Source organism: Eumetopias jubatus, unplaced genomic scaffold (assembly GCF_037043125.1).
Source record: "Eumetopias jubatus isolate StellerSeaLion01/CBP00866 unplaced genomic scaffold, mEumJub1_p1.0 scaffold_3, whole genome shotgun sequence".
In the NCBI taxonomy this organism is placed as follows: Eukaryota; Metazoa; Chordata; class Mammalia; order Carnivora; family Otariidae; genus Eumetopias; species Eumetopias jubatus.
Window position 1 is genome coordinate 180504348 of NW_028274809.1, and position 14032 is coordinate 180518379.

The window sequence follows — 14032 nt, forward strand, 5'->3', positions numbered from 1 at the left end:
TGTTTAATTTTCATTTCATTAATGATTAATTATATTGGTTTTTGCTACTTTGTTATGTGGATATTCTTTTTTATATAGTGCCTGTATGTTGTATATTTGTCCAATTTAAAAAGTAGGTTTGTGGGGTACCTGGGTGACTCAGTCGGTTGAGCATCTGACTCTTGATTTAGGCTCAGGTCATGATCTCAGGGTCATGAGATCAAGCCCTCATTGGGTTCCGTGCTGGGTGTGGAGTCTCCTTGGGATTCTATCTCTCCCTCTCCCTCTCCCCCTCCCCCTCCTTCAACAAAAGTAGGTTTAACTTTTTCTTACAAGTTTGTAGGAGTTTCTGAGATATACTAAACTAAGCGTTGTGTTGGATATTTGTATTATAAATATCTTCTCTTCCTCTTGGATTATTTTTCATTCCTGGTATCTTTTGATAAATTAGTTCTTTAATGAGCTATAATTTATCAGTTTTTATTTGATATATATTGCTTTTACATACTAATTAAGAAATTATTTTCTACCCTAAGGTATGAACATATTCTGTTTTCTTCGGCTCGGGTCATGATCCCAGGGTCCTGGGATCGAAAAAAAAATTTTTTTTTTTCACATTTGGTTTTTTGGACCATTTCATGTTAGTTTTTATTTATTTAATTTTATTTTTTTAAAGATTTTATTTATTTATTTGAGAGAGAGAGAATGAGAGATAGAGAGCACGAGAGGGAAGATGGTCAGAGGGAGAAGCAGACTCCCGGCTGAGCAGGGAGCCCGATGTGGGACTCGATCCCAGGACTCCAGGATCATGACCTGAGCCGAAGGCAGTCGCTTAACCAACTGAGCCATCCAGGCACCCCTCATGTTAGTTTTTAAATATGGTGTGAAATAATGAGGCAAAGGTCTTTTTTTTCCTCATATAGATACTCAATTTCTCTAGAGCCATTTCTTGAAAATAATTTTTTTCCTACTGAATTTTAGTGGCATCTTTGTCAAATCAATTGACTGTATATGTGTGCATCTATTTCTGGACTGCCTATTCTGTATATGCATAGTCTTTTGCAAATTTCTTTTCCACTTAGTATATTATGGTTATATTTTTATGATAATAAATATTCAACATAATGCCTTTTTAATGAATAGACAGGATTTAATTTATAGATGCACTAAAATTTACTTAATCCCCATGGCTTATGAATTCACTTATTAAATTTATTTTCTCTCTTATGTATACTGAATCATTATGAATCTTTATTCCATACAAAAGCTGTAAGAATATCAAGACAAGTAAATTTTTAATGAAGAGAAGCTCTGTTATATACTGTGAAGTACATTAACATAGCATCAAAAGAACTGAATTTCAATGAAGATTCTGCCATTTTACTTGGTCTCATCTATAATTTGGGCACAATAACACCTACCTCTCAGAATTATAACAGAATATAGCATATTAATGGACATGGAATGCTTTGAAAATTATAAATTATTATAAAAACATCTTTCCTTATTGATAAATAATAAAAGCTTAACAAGCATAATATCATTTTAGCTTATTTGACAAACATAAAGTCATTTGAGCTTGTTCATGAGGAAATGAGCCTTACCTGGGACAAGACTCTAATTTAGAAGAGACCTCCAATCTTCAGTAACTTCAGTAACTTTAAATTATAGTAACCTTTTAAACATTAAGTACGTGTCTTAGTTCCAAAATTGGAGCCATCCTAAATCTGTAATTGTTAGGTTAATCAAATAAATGATTTCAAAGTTTCAAGAAGTACTTCCGCTGTGTTCCTTGTCATCACCTGATGAGGCATGGCAGGCAGACTTACTCGCCTAGGTTGCAAAAATCAATGAAGGTGTCTCAGACATAAATTCAAAGACCTGGGAAAATGATGAGAATAAAACAGCCCATAAATTTACTATGGTTGGAGTCAGATAATTATGCATTGCTTGGACACTAGCAGTTTCAGCAATGACATTGCAAAAGGATGGTCCTCCTAGACATTTTAGAATGGTCTGCAGGAGACATGATGACCTTGACATCTCAGACTTCCCAAAGTAGAGAGCAACAAAGATGTGTCCGCCTTTGCTCATTCCAAGGTGTTGCTCCTCACACTTAGCTCCTTGGATAGTTCTCAGGCCTACATTCCTGAGCTTCAGGGAAATATGGATTTATTCAGAGCACTAGTCCCAGTCCTGTGACATTTTAGTTGACACAGTGTCCTGCTTGTTGCATGTTAGCCAGTGGAAATAATAACCTAAATGACATGGAAACAGTGCATTTCCTAAAAATTGAAAGACTGGAATTGGATGCAATTCTATTCATAGTGAATGCAATCTATCATTACAAATGTTTTGAAAGCACAGACTTTGGAAAGAGAGTACGTGTTATTGGTGGGCAAGGAGAAGATAAAATGTCCACAATAAGCTGCTAAAAAGAAGCAATGAGTCATTACCTGTAGGTGCAGGGTCCAACAGAGTCATGAAAGTTGAGGGTAAATGTCACATACCTGTTTTGTTGGCATATCAGTCACTGATCTGGTTCACAGTTTTGTGAACAATAAGAAAAAAGTGCACCTTCCTTTAGTTTTAGGAGAAGGACTGTTATGACATGAATAGTGAAACATTCTTTAAATTTTCCGTGTATCCTTAGAACTAATAGGGTATCTGAAATCATCAAAACCATAGTAAAAGAAGATAAAGTGACTGAGAAACTAAAAATCATGTGTTCTCCCAGAATAGTTAAACATTTAATTCCAAATTGCAGAGATAACCTAAAAGGAAAGCTATCCAAAATTTCCAGAGAATAGGGTGTTAAAACTTCTTTATCTCATTACCTATTCTCACAACTCTTTGGTTAAGGTGGAGGGTGTCTTCATTAACTTTGTAATTTAAATCCTTGGCATGCTAATTAATGAGGAAAAAAAGTCACAGCTTCTTTGGTGTTTTGTGGTACCTATGTACTGTCTAGAAGAAATGCAACTTAGATGCAGACACAAAGAGCTTGAGAGTAAAAGGGTTGGAAAAAGATTCACTGTGAAACAGTAACCATAACGGATCTGGAGTAGCTATATTAATATCAAAAAAAGTAAACCTCAATATAATAAATATCATTAGAAACAAAGAAAGACATTTCATAATGTTAAAAGGGTCAACGTGTTAGAAAGATATAATCATTATAAATGTATACACACCTAATAATAGAGACCTCCAATACTTAAAGCAAAAATAACAGATTTGAAAGGAGAAATACACAGTTAAAAAATGGTTGGAGTTTTCAGTACTGCACTCCAGTAATCAATATGACATAACAGAAAATCAGCAAAGGTATAAGAGACTGAACAACATTACCAACCAGTGTTACTTAACTGATATTGTAGCACATTTCACTCAAGAACTATAGAACACATATTTTTGGAATGGAATATTCTACAGGATAGACTGTATGCTGGCCCATGCAATAATTCTCAGTACGATTTTTAAAAATCGAAATCAGGCAAAGTGTATTTTCTGACCACAACAAAATTAGATATCCGCAACAGAAAGAAATATGTGCCAAATATTGGGGTACTAATATACTTCTAAATAACCCATGGGTCAAAGGAGAAACCAAAAAGGGAATAAAAAATTATTTTGAGTTGAATGAAAACTAAAACAAAGCAGGTAGAAACTATGGAATGCAATTAAAGCAATGCTTACAGGGAAATTTATAACTCTAGATGCTTATAACACCAAAGAAGAAGGTTTCCAATCCCAATAACCTAAGCTTCCATCTTAAAAAAGAAATAGAAAAAGAAAAGCAAACTAAATCCAGAATAAGCAGAAGGAAGGGAATAATAAAGATTAAAGTAGAAAACTGTGTGTTTACAAACTACTGAAATGGACTCAAGAAGAAATAGAAAGTCAGAAAAGATGAGTAAGTAATTACAATTAAATTACAAGTAATTTAATTAGTAATTTAAAATCTTCCCACAAACAAAAGTCCTGCCTCTCATGTCCTCAATAGTGCATTCTATCAAATGCCTAAAGTGATAACAATTTTTACAAACTCATAAAATAGATGAAAAGAGAACACTTCTCATCTCATTTTTTTTTCAGGCCAGAATTTCTCTGATACCAAAGACAGACAAAAGCATCGCAAGAAAAGAAAACTATAGATGGATATCCCTCAAAAATATAGATGCAAAACTCCTCAACAAAATATTAGCAAAACAAATTCAGTGGCATATCAAAAGGATTCTATACCATGAGTGTGTGAGATTTGCCTTAGGAGGGCATACTTGGTGTTACGGCTGAAAACCAACTAATTGAATAACTGTATTAAGAGAATAAAGAACAGAAACAACATGGCTATCTCAAAAGACACACAAAACACATTTGGTATATACATTTCTGGTCAGGGATATACATTTACTTTGGAAAATATTTGGGAGTTTCCTAAAAAGTTGAATATATCCTCACCACACAGTCTTGTAGTGCCAACTTCCACTTCTAGGAATCTACACAAGAGAAGTAAAAAAATATGTACACACAAAGAATTGTATGTGAATGTTTACAGCAGCACCATTCATAATAGTCCCCAACTGGAAGCAACCCAAATGCCTATGAATTTCAAAATGTGGTGTATCCATATAATTAAATGCTATTCAGCAACAAAAAAGGAACAAAATACTGGTACATGCTACTGCATGGATGAACCACAAAAACATTACCCTAAGTGAAAGAAGCCACACAAAAACACAAATCTCTATAATATTACATTCCATTTATATGAGATGTCCAGAAAAGGCAAATTTCCTGAGACAGAGAGGAGATCAATGGTTGCCTGTGTTCAGATGTTGAAGCAGGATTGAGGACAGACTCGGGAATTTTTTGGAGTGATAGAAATGGTTGAAAACTGACTTGTGAGGGTTGCCAACTCTGGAAATTCATAAAAATCATTTAATTCTACGAATGCAGTGGGTGAATTTTATGGTATGTGAATTATACCTTAAAAATGATATTAAAAAGTCTTAGTATTTTCATCTGTAAAAAAGTGGATATACACATTGTGTGTGTGTGTGTGTGTGTGTGTGTGTGTGTGTGTGTAAGAAATGAGATAATTTATAGAAACAACTCTATAGTGTTTGACAGGAACAGTGAGTCCACGTTTGTTATCATCATCCTTCTCCTCATCTTTATACTGAATCTAAACATCAGTCTTCAAGACTGTAGTTTTGAACTGGGCCGCAGAAAATACTATCCAAGCTGGTACAGATTGGTAACATTCAAAATTCATGGTCTCTAACTGGCTGAATGCTTTGATGCCTCCTGGCAGTTCTCTGGCTCTCACTCTGAACCTTCTATTCTTCTCACAAAGCTCTTCAAAACCCCATCTCCGTCCTGCCACCTCCTACTTCGCGGAGAATAGCATATCTATGAAGGGATCCTTTGAAAATATTTGTGCATCTCCAGTGATCTTTCCATCTTCTTTCTCCCAGTGTCAGAATTGCCCCTTCTCCTTTTCTTGGGCCGTTCTTGCTTATGCCCCGGATGAAGTCCTTTGACTTCCTCAGAGACCTTATCAGCATTCTGCCATTAATAAACAAAATCAAAAATATTTGCCAATCCAAAGCTCCTTTTCATTCTTTGTTTATCCATTCATGCCTTCACCGATGTATCCAACAAATTTTCATTGGATGCCTACATTGTGCCAAATACCTTCCCAAGGATAAAAGACATGATGGTCAGCAAGAGAGAAATGGCCCTTGCTTTCATGAGCTTATACAGTTCAGTAGAAACAGTAGTTAAAAATAGTTAGAAGAGGGCGAGGGCGCCTGGGTGGTTCAGTCAGTTAAGCATCTGCCTTCGGCTCAGGTCATGATCCCAGGGTCCTGGGATTGAGCCCCGTGTCTGGGCTCCCTGCTCCGCGGGGAGCCTGCTTCTCCTTCTCCCTCTGCCGCTCCCCCCTGTTTGTGTTCTCTCTCTCAAATAAATAAATAAAATCTTTAAATAAAGTAAAAATAGTTAGGAGACTAATTATTAATAAGTACAACAAAGGAAAAATATGGGAATACTGAGAGAATATATAGTGGAAGCTCCAGGGATAGATCGCTGAGAGTTATATTTAAAATGAATTGTGAAGTATGAACAGGATTTAACAGGCAGTTGGAGATGTTGGACAGGGGGGTAGGGAAAGGAATTCCCAGCAGAGGGACCAACATGTACAAATGTCTTGAAGCCAAATATAGGAGTATTGCTTGGGTTTGGGACTAGAGAGGCATAATTTGGGTCCCAGCTCTGCCACTGACTAAGCGTCATGATGGGGTCACAAGCTATGAGTGACAGAGCCCATCTGAAGATCTAAGAGCACAGTAGTCTTACTATCCTGCATGAATAACTTCTTACTTTTCATACATTATCTCACCTAGTCCCCACAGTAACTCTAGGTATTATTACCTTCACTTTGAAATGTGGGATCAAAGATTCATAGGGCTTGATTCGCTCAAGGACACTGACTAGTAAGTGTAAACACAGGCCTTACTAAGTCTTTTGGAATAAGTTATGTTACGGTGATTTGGGCATACAGCAGGAGCTCGACATGATTTCTTTTTTACCTATTTCTTTCTTTTGCCCTTTCCTTTGACATCAGAGAACCATCATCAATTCACTGAAATACATTACATTCATGCTGATTTTTTTCTGGTATTCTTTTCTTTCCATTATCTTTGTTAGATTAAGGTTGTGCTACTATTAAACAGGGATATGGTTAATTTTTACGTGGCTGAGTGTGTTTTCTTTTTCTCCTTATGATCGCTACTGTTTAAAATCTCAGTTAGAAGGGCACGGCAATATTTTTGAGCTTCAGCTTCCTTATTTCTGTAACACAAGGGGTTTGATCTAGAGAGTAAGTATGGTCATTTCCATCTCTAATAAGCTGTGAATGTATCTTTCTGGACTTATGTGTAACATTCGGAATTTTACTTCTTTATCAAATAGTAGTTACACTTTATGCCTTCACAAGAATAAGTAGATGAAAGTCATTCATATAACTATTTCATCTTGTTTCAAGATATAGAATTTGTAGATAGGATGAAGCATCTAGTTAGGTGACATTTTTATATAGAATAAATTTATGAGCCAAAACATTTGAAGTTTACACTGTAAGACATTTAAAGTGTCTTAAAGGATAATATCAATACATTTTAATTATACAATGTCATCCGTGATGAATTACACCAGTATATTTGCCAATTTTTTGTTATGTAGGATGTCATTTAATCATGGAATCAGAAACATCTTTCTCATGCTAAGATAGATGGTCTTTTAAGCCAAGATAAACAACAGATTTCCATTTGTATTTGTTTTATTTATGATACTCACAAGATACTATGACTATGGATTGTGCATAGAGTAATTTATATTTTGCTAATGCCAAGGTCTATAAACAGTATTGAATATGAAGTAAAAGTACATTTGTAAGCCCGTATTTAAACACAGAAATAGATAACCAAAAGTAGCCACCACTTCAGGTAGATTTTTCTATTCTCTTAATATCTAACTTTAACTTGTAACAAATGTTCTGAAAGGGTCAGTATCCAATTAAACTCTTGTACTAAATGTTGAATGCAGAAGCAGTTGCTTCTTTACAGAAAATATGCCTTCTGGAAACTTCTAAAATGCATGTCATCTTTTGAGTATAAAAAAGCACATTTGTTATCCTAGTTCAGAGATAATTGCTTGGCATTAGGTTGGTTGGGACGTAAATTTTACTCGTTTGTCAGCTAGTGTGTCAACTTCCTAAACTCCATCTCCATCTGCCCCTCCAGTGACAAGCCGAATATCACTCTGCCTTCCGCCAAAATGATAATGACTCGTAAATGTAAATTTCATTGAAATCACACGTGTGGAAACATTTATTAACTTTTCTTTCTTTTTTTTTTTAAAGAATAGAGAAATCAGACGAGTTGATCCTGGTTCAGTAACATTATATAAAAAAATCCCTTCCAAACTAATTTGCTTTTCTTGTTACAATGGTGTAAACATATTATTGGTTTCCTCCCCCCTCTTTTTTTTTTTTTTTTCCAGAATTGTACATGCATTCGGCTGTCAGGGCTTTAGATATAATAGTGTCATGGAAGAGGTACTTACTATGCCTTCCTCTAGGTTGGGGGAGAGAGGTAGGGAGACTAGCCACCTGCATATGCCCTTATGCCAGGATTCTTGTTTCTAAGCCCAGAAGCCACAATTTAACACCACAGACGGTGACTCTAGGGAAATGTCTTTAATAAAAATGGCTGTTATTTTCAAAGTACCGACTGCTTTTGTTTTTTTCCTAATGTTCACCAAGTCCTAACTATTTGCCATGCTCTGTTTTAAGCTATTTGAACATATTAACTCCTTTTAATCCTCACAAGAACGCTTTGAGATAGATACCGTTATGATGCCCATTTTGCAGATGAGAAAACCAAGGCACAGAGAGGTCTCTCACACACACTCACGCGTAGCTGGTGAGAGGTGAAGCCAGGATTTGAACCCAGGCAGTCTGGTCGAGTGGAACCTACCCTTTTATACACGACATGTTGGTTTTGTGTTTGTTTACCTTTTAGCATACTGTCTTAGTCCTGAGAAGAACCTAATCACGCAGAGTGAGAAAACTGATGATCAAAAAGTTTAGACAATGTCCTTGAGTGTACACAGCTAATGGAATTAAGTGGCAAAGCGATGCCTACTTGACACTAAGGCACATGCTCAGAATGCGTTCTGACATCCTAAGAAGCGCCACCCTCTGGCCCATTCCCTGCAGGGCATGGCGCTGCTAAAGGGGGCAGGGTAGGAAAACCTCTCAGTGTTACTGCCCCTGCATCCCATCCTATGCCTGGAAAAATCCTCTCTGGGGGCTGCTGAACTGGCCGGTGCACGCTCAGTGCTTTGGCCCACCAGTTCTGGGGAAAAGGGAAGGCAGAAATGGGAGGTGAGCACACAAGTGTAACTCGCCCCTCCTCCCCTGCGCCTTTTTTTTTTTTTTTTTGGTATTAGGTACATTTGGTATTATGTACATTCAACCTGTTCATCCAGCCTTTAAAAAAAAGAAAAGAAAAGAAAGGCAATGTAGTTTTCTTATAAAGATACGAGATCCTGGCACATTAGTCTTACATTTACCCTTGAGGATAAGAATTCTTGCTGATAAGGAGTGAGCTATAAAATATGGATACGGTGTCTCAAGTATTTAAGGATAAAGTGATAAACATGCAGATGGGGCCATTAATGAACATTAATTGCTTTAAATTATGTTTTATTGTGCAGTGGGTAAATTGGAAAGTACACATTTGCATTGGTAATAGAAAATTAATTTAAATGCTTCAGGAAGCAAAATATCACCTGATGTGCTAAAACCTGTTATTTGTGGTAGACTTAAAAGAAAACTGGAAGGGCACTGTGTATTAAGATAAAATAAATAAAATAAAATAAAACTGTATTAAACAATGCTGGAGGCACACACATGTGTAAATACCTCCTTAGGTGTAAACCCTAGCCAGCTACTGAGTTTGCTTAGGCCAAGAAAGGGCCCAGATGGCAGCTGGTTTAATGTTACGTTGTTTACTGCACTGTGTCGCTAAAGCGTGGTGGTAATGTAATGGTGTACTGTAAATCTAGGAGTTATATGGGCCCTCAGGAGGTCATTGGATCCTTCCTCCTCCCTCTAGGGAAGACATGTCTTGAAATCTTCCAGAACAGATTGTTACCAACCCACATCTTATAAGTGCTCAGAGGGATGATGTGGCTCCCCTTCCTCAGTGGCCCATTTCTTCATGCACCTCGTAGTCTCTCCAGCAATGGTTTAAACCTCTGTTTTCTTATTTTATTTCTGAACAGCTGGATATAAGATTTGGTGGCTCTTCAACTTTCCTATACTTGGATATACTTTTCATCTCTTGACCACTTAAAAAAATTTTTTTTTAAAATATTTGTATTGTTTTGCCCTGGATCCTGCTCTGAAAGGGATAGTATTTAAAAATGTTAAAATTTCTTGGGCGCCTGGGTGGCTCAGTTGGTTAAGCGGCTGCCTTTGGCTCAGGTCATGATCCCAGAGTCCTAGGATCAAGTCCCGCATCGGGCTCCTTGCTCAGCAGGGAGCCCGCTTCTCCCTCTGCCTGCCATTCCCCCTGCTTATGCTCTCTCTCTCTCTCACTCTCTCTGTGTCAAATAAATAAATAACATCTTTTAAATAAAAAAATGTTAAAATTTCTCTAGCAACTGGAGGAAATTGTCATCAGAGTTGTCATACTGACTTAGCCAGTGGTGCTGGTGTTCCTTAAGACCGGGAAGAGTGAGAGAGACGTGGGTCTGGGAGACAGAGCAAGGAACTGAGGATTAAGTAGCAGAGAATACACTGATGTGGGGTTGAGGGGACAAAATGAGGCTAGAGACTTTCATGTGAGAGCCATCAGTTCATAGATTATTTTCAAAACGGTGGGATGGAATGAACTAACTGAAGGAGTAGATATAGAAAGTGAAGTTACATATAAAAAGAACCGAGCCTTGAGCCTCGGGGCACTTTGGCATTTTGAGGTCTGAAAAGAGAGGGATGAACCTGCAAAAAAGACCCCAAAGAAGTGAGGCCAGAGATGAATGGAAAAATTAGGAGAATGTGGTGTCCTGGAAACCAAATAAAGAAATGCTTTAAGAGGATGGGAGTGGCCAGCTGTGTTTGATGCTGCTGGGAGGTCAAATGACAGAAGGTCCTTGTTGACCTTGGCAAAGTCATTTTTAGTGGTGTAATAGGGACAAAGTCTGTTTGAGGTAGATTCAAGAGACAATGGCAGATGAAAAGCACAGCTAGGTGAATACAGACATCCTTTTCAGGGAGTTTAATAGAAAGGGAAATAGAGAGCAGGATGGCAGCAGAAGGGAATGTGAGGTCAAGAGTGAATGTTTTTCAGGGATGAGATCTACCAGCAAGAATGTATACTCGTGGGAACGATTCCGTAGAAGAGAGAAATGATGATGCTGGAGAGAAAGGAAATGCCAGGGAGGGGATGGTATCCAGTGCACACGAGTGGAGTATTTTGACCCTACATCTATCCAGGATAGTTCATCTATGCTTATCAGATGGAAGCTAGATGTATGAATAAAGATGGAGGCGGTTTAGAGATTGGGCTCATTGAATAATATATTGAACTCTTTATTGATATTTGAATCAGGTTTGTTTCAGGTAATCAAATATTTTCTTAGTTCTTTGAATAATCCATTGGCCCTTGGTAGAGGGCCCGCTGCGCCAAATGGATAATGAACAGCTAACATAAAAAGAATGTGTTGTGGTGTTTGTGCAGGCAAAGATCTTATAAGTGCTTTTTGCCAGGCATAGCTGTGCTCCCTGGGGTCCACCCCTGATGCTCCTTGGCCATACCAGCCCATACCTGGGATCAGACCTCCCAGTGCAAACAAGAACAAGCTCTGAAGTTTAACAGGGTTTTCCTGAACACTTAGAGAAAATGAAGGCAATTTTAAGCTCCACATAAAACAAAATATAGCAAAAGAAAGGAAACATAATTCCTTTCTGGATTGTCTGTGAACAATACATAGTGACAGTAAAGTAAATATTGACTCACCATTTGGCGGGATGGGAAATGTGTGTAAGCGGTACAAGAGAGTAAAAGCTTTACATTCTACACTATGGAGCCAACACATAATATTTACAATGAAAATTACTTAACAGAAGTATAAACATGGTATTCAGAAATGTGGGCATAAATGACAAGGAAAAATATTTGAAAGTGGCTACTGTGGAAGAGCAACTATTACAGATGGGGCTGGTGGGGCAGGGAGTGCTGATTTCACTGTAAGTTACGTAATACTCTAACTGTTAAAACTATTATTTTCTTTTTGTTTTTACTTTATTTTTTTAAGGATTTTATTTATTTATTTGATATATATATATAGAGAGAGAGAGAGAGAGAGATTGAGTGAGAGAGAGAGAAAATGCATGAGTCTGGGGAGATGGAGAAGCAGACTCCCCACTGAGCAGGGAGCCCAATGAGGGGCTTGATCCCAGGACCCAAGATCATGACCTGAGCTGAAGGCAGATGCTTAACCAACTGAGCCACCCAGGCACCCCTATTATTTTGTTTTTACCATCCCAGGTATGGGATGGTATGGCCAAGGAGCATCAGTGGTGGACCCCAGGGAGCACAGCTATGCCTGGCAAAAAGCACTTATAAGATCTTTAGATTTTACTTCGATAAAAATATTTTAAGACTGAATAAATTATAACAGCATTAACGGCTGAATTGTGCCTGTCCCAAAATTTATATGCTGAGGTTCTGAACCACATTACTTTAGAATATGACGCTATTTGGAGACAGGTTGTTTAAAGAGTGATTAAATTAAAATGAGGCCATGAGGGTGGAGCCCAATTCAAGAAGCCTGGTATCCTTAGAAGAGGAAATTTGGACACAAGACAGAAGGAAGGCCATGTGAAGACACAGGCAGAAGACACCATCTACAGGCCAAGGAGAGAGGCCTCAGAAGAAACTAACTCTGCCAGCATCTTTGACTCAGACTTCCAGCTTCCAGACTTCCAGACAAAAGAAATGTCTGTCGTTTAAGCCCCCCAGTCGGTGGTACTTTGTTATGGCAGCCCTAGGAAACTAATACGCTTGGGAACTCCTTTATGGCAGTTGCCCTATGGAGGACATGGATCCAGGACCCATCCTGGTGATTAAGTATCGATTCAGCCGAAGGCATTTGCCACTGTCAGTCCTCTGGGGGACAGGGTAACTTCTGGTGCAGGAAATGAGCAGTCTTGAAATACATAAGGCCAGCATCTTCAAGTTTGTCTCTGCTTTGCCTTCACATTACGTTCTCCTCTGTGTGTGTTAGTTTTCCCTCTGCCTCTCTCTTATAAGGGTACTTATGGTTGCTTTTAGGGCCCACTGGGATAATCCAGAATAATCTCCCCATCCCAAGAGCCTTAACTTAATCACATTTGCAAGAACCCTTTTTCCAAATTTACCATTCCCCAGATTAGGAACTGATATCTTTGGGTAACCATTGTTCAGCCATCTAGAGGAGGTAGCTAGTATTGTATTGCTCAAAGCTAATATCTTCCCTTCTGAAATTTCAAAATGATGTGTTTTGGTGTTAGTTTCTGTCAATCATTTGCTTTGTAGGCACTTTGTGAGCAATTTAATCTGGAAACTTATGTCCTTTATCTCAGGGATATTTTCTTTATTGATTCTTTGAACTTTTTTCTCCTATGTCTTCCCAGTCTTCGTCAAGAGTTCTTACCTGTCAGTTTTGCAACCTCCTGGTTCTTCCAGGTGAATTCTGTGGTGACTTAGGTTTTCTCTTGTCTTTTCTGGTCCTTGAACTTTCTGCTCCAGTTCCTGGGAGCTTTCACCTTAGATCCTCTAAACATCCTATCGATATTTTAAATAAATAAAATACTAACTACCTCCTCTAGATGGCTAAACAATGGCTACCCAAAGATATCAGTTGCTAATCTGGGGAATGGTAAATTTGGAAAAAGCGATCTTGCAAATGTGATTAAGTTAAGGCTCTTGGGATGGGGAGATTATTTATATTTCTGATATTAAAATTTTATTAATTTCATTAAAATTTTAATATCTAAGAATAGTGTTCCTGACTTTCATTACATCCAATTCTTGTTTCATAGCCACAATATTTTCTCAGCTCCGAGGATTTTTTTAATAATTTTTTTAACTTTCCATATCATTTTTTTTTCTCCCAAGGGCTTTAAAAATTCAGTTTGTTTGTTTTTACCTCCCTCACTTCTGTGGGAAGATTTCTTCAATGCCTGGATGTTTGCTCAAACTTAGTAGTGAAGTAATGCACACTTATAAGGTGATTACAGTGAGTCTGGTCTTTGGATGGGTGACCTCCGACCTCCAAGTGTCTGTTTCTATACCTGTTTTTTCCCTTTAGGTGGTCTTTGCTCTTAGAGAGAAACCCTCTAACTTTTTTTGGGGGGGGCGTGTGAGCCAAGCTGCTAGTATTGTGGGAGCTGAGTGGGGAAGGGGGCCAGCTTTTCACCACATATGAGCAGACTTTC

General features: G+C 37.8%; 1 protein-coding gene and 1 pseudogene across 1 annotated transcript in view; both read left to right on the forward strand.

Annotated features, from left to right (window-relative positions):
* Window positions 1-14032, forward strand: part of HS6ST3 (heparan sulfate 6-O-sulfotransferase 3) — a 626721-nt gene that overhangs the window by 465237 nt on the left and 147452 nt on the right. The window lies entirely within an intron of this gene.
* On the forward strand, window positions 1691-2789 carry LOC114215838 (ubiquitin-conjugating enzyme E2 variant 3 pseudogene; annotated as a pseudogene).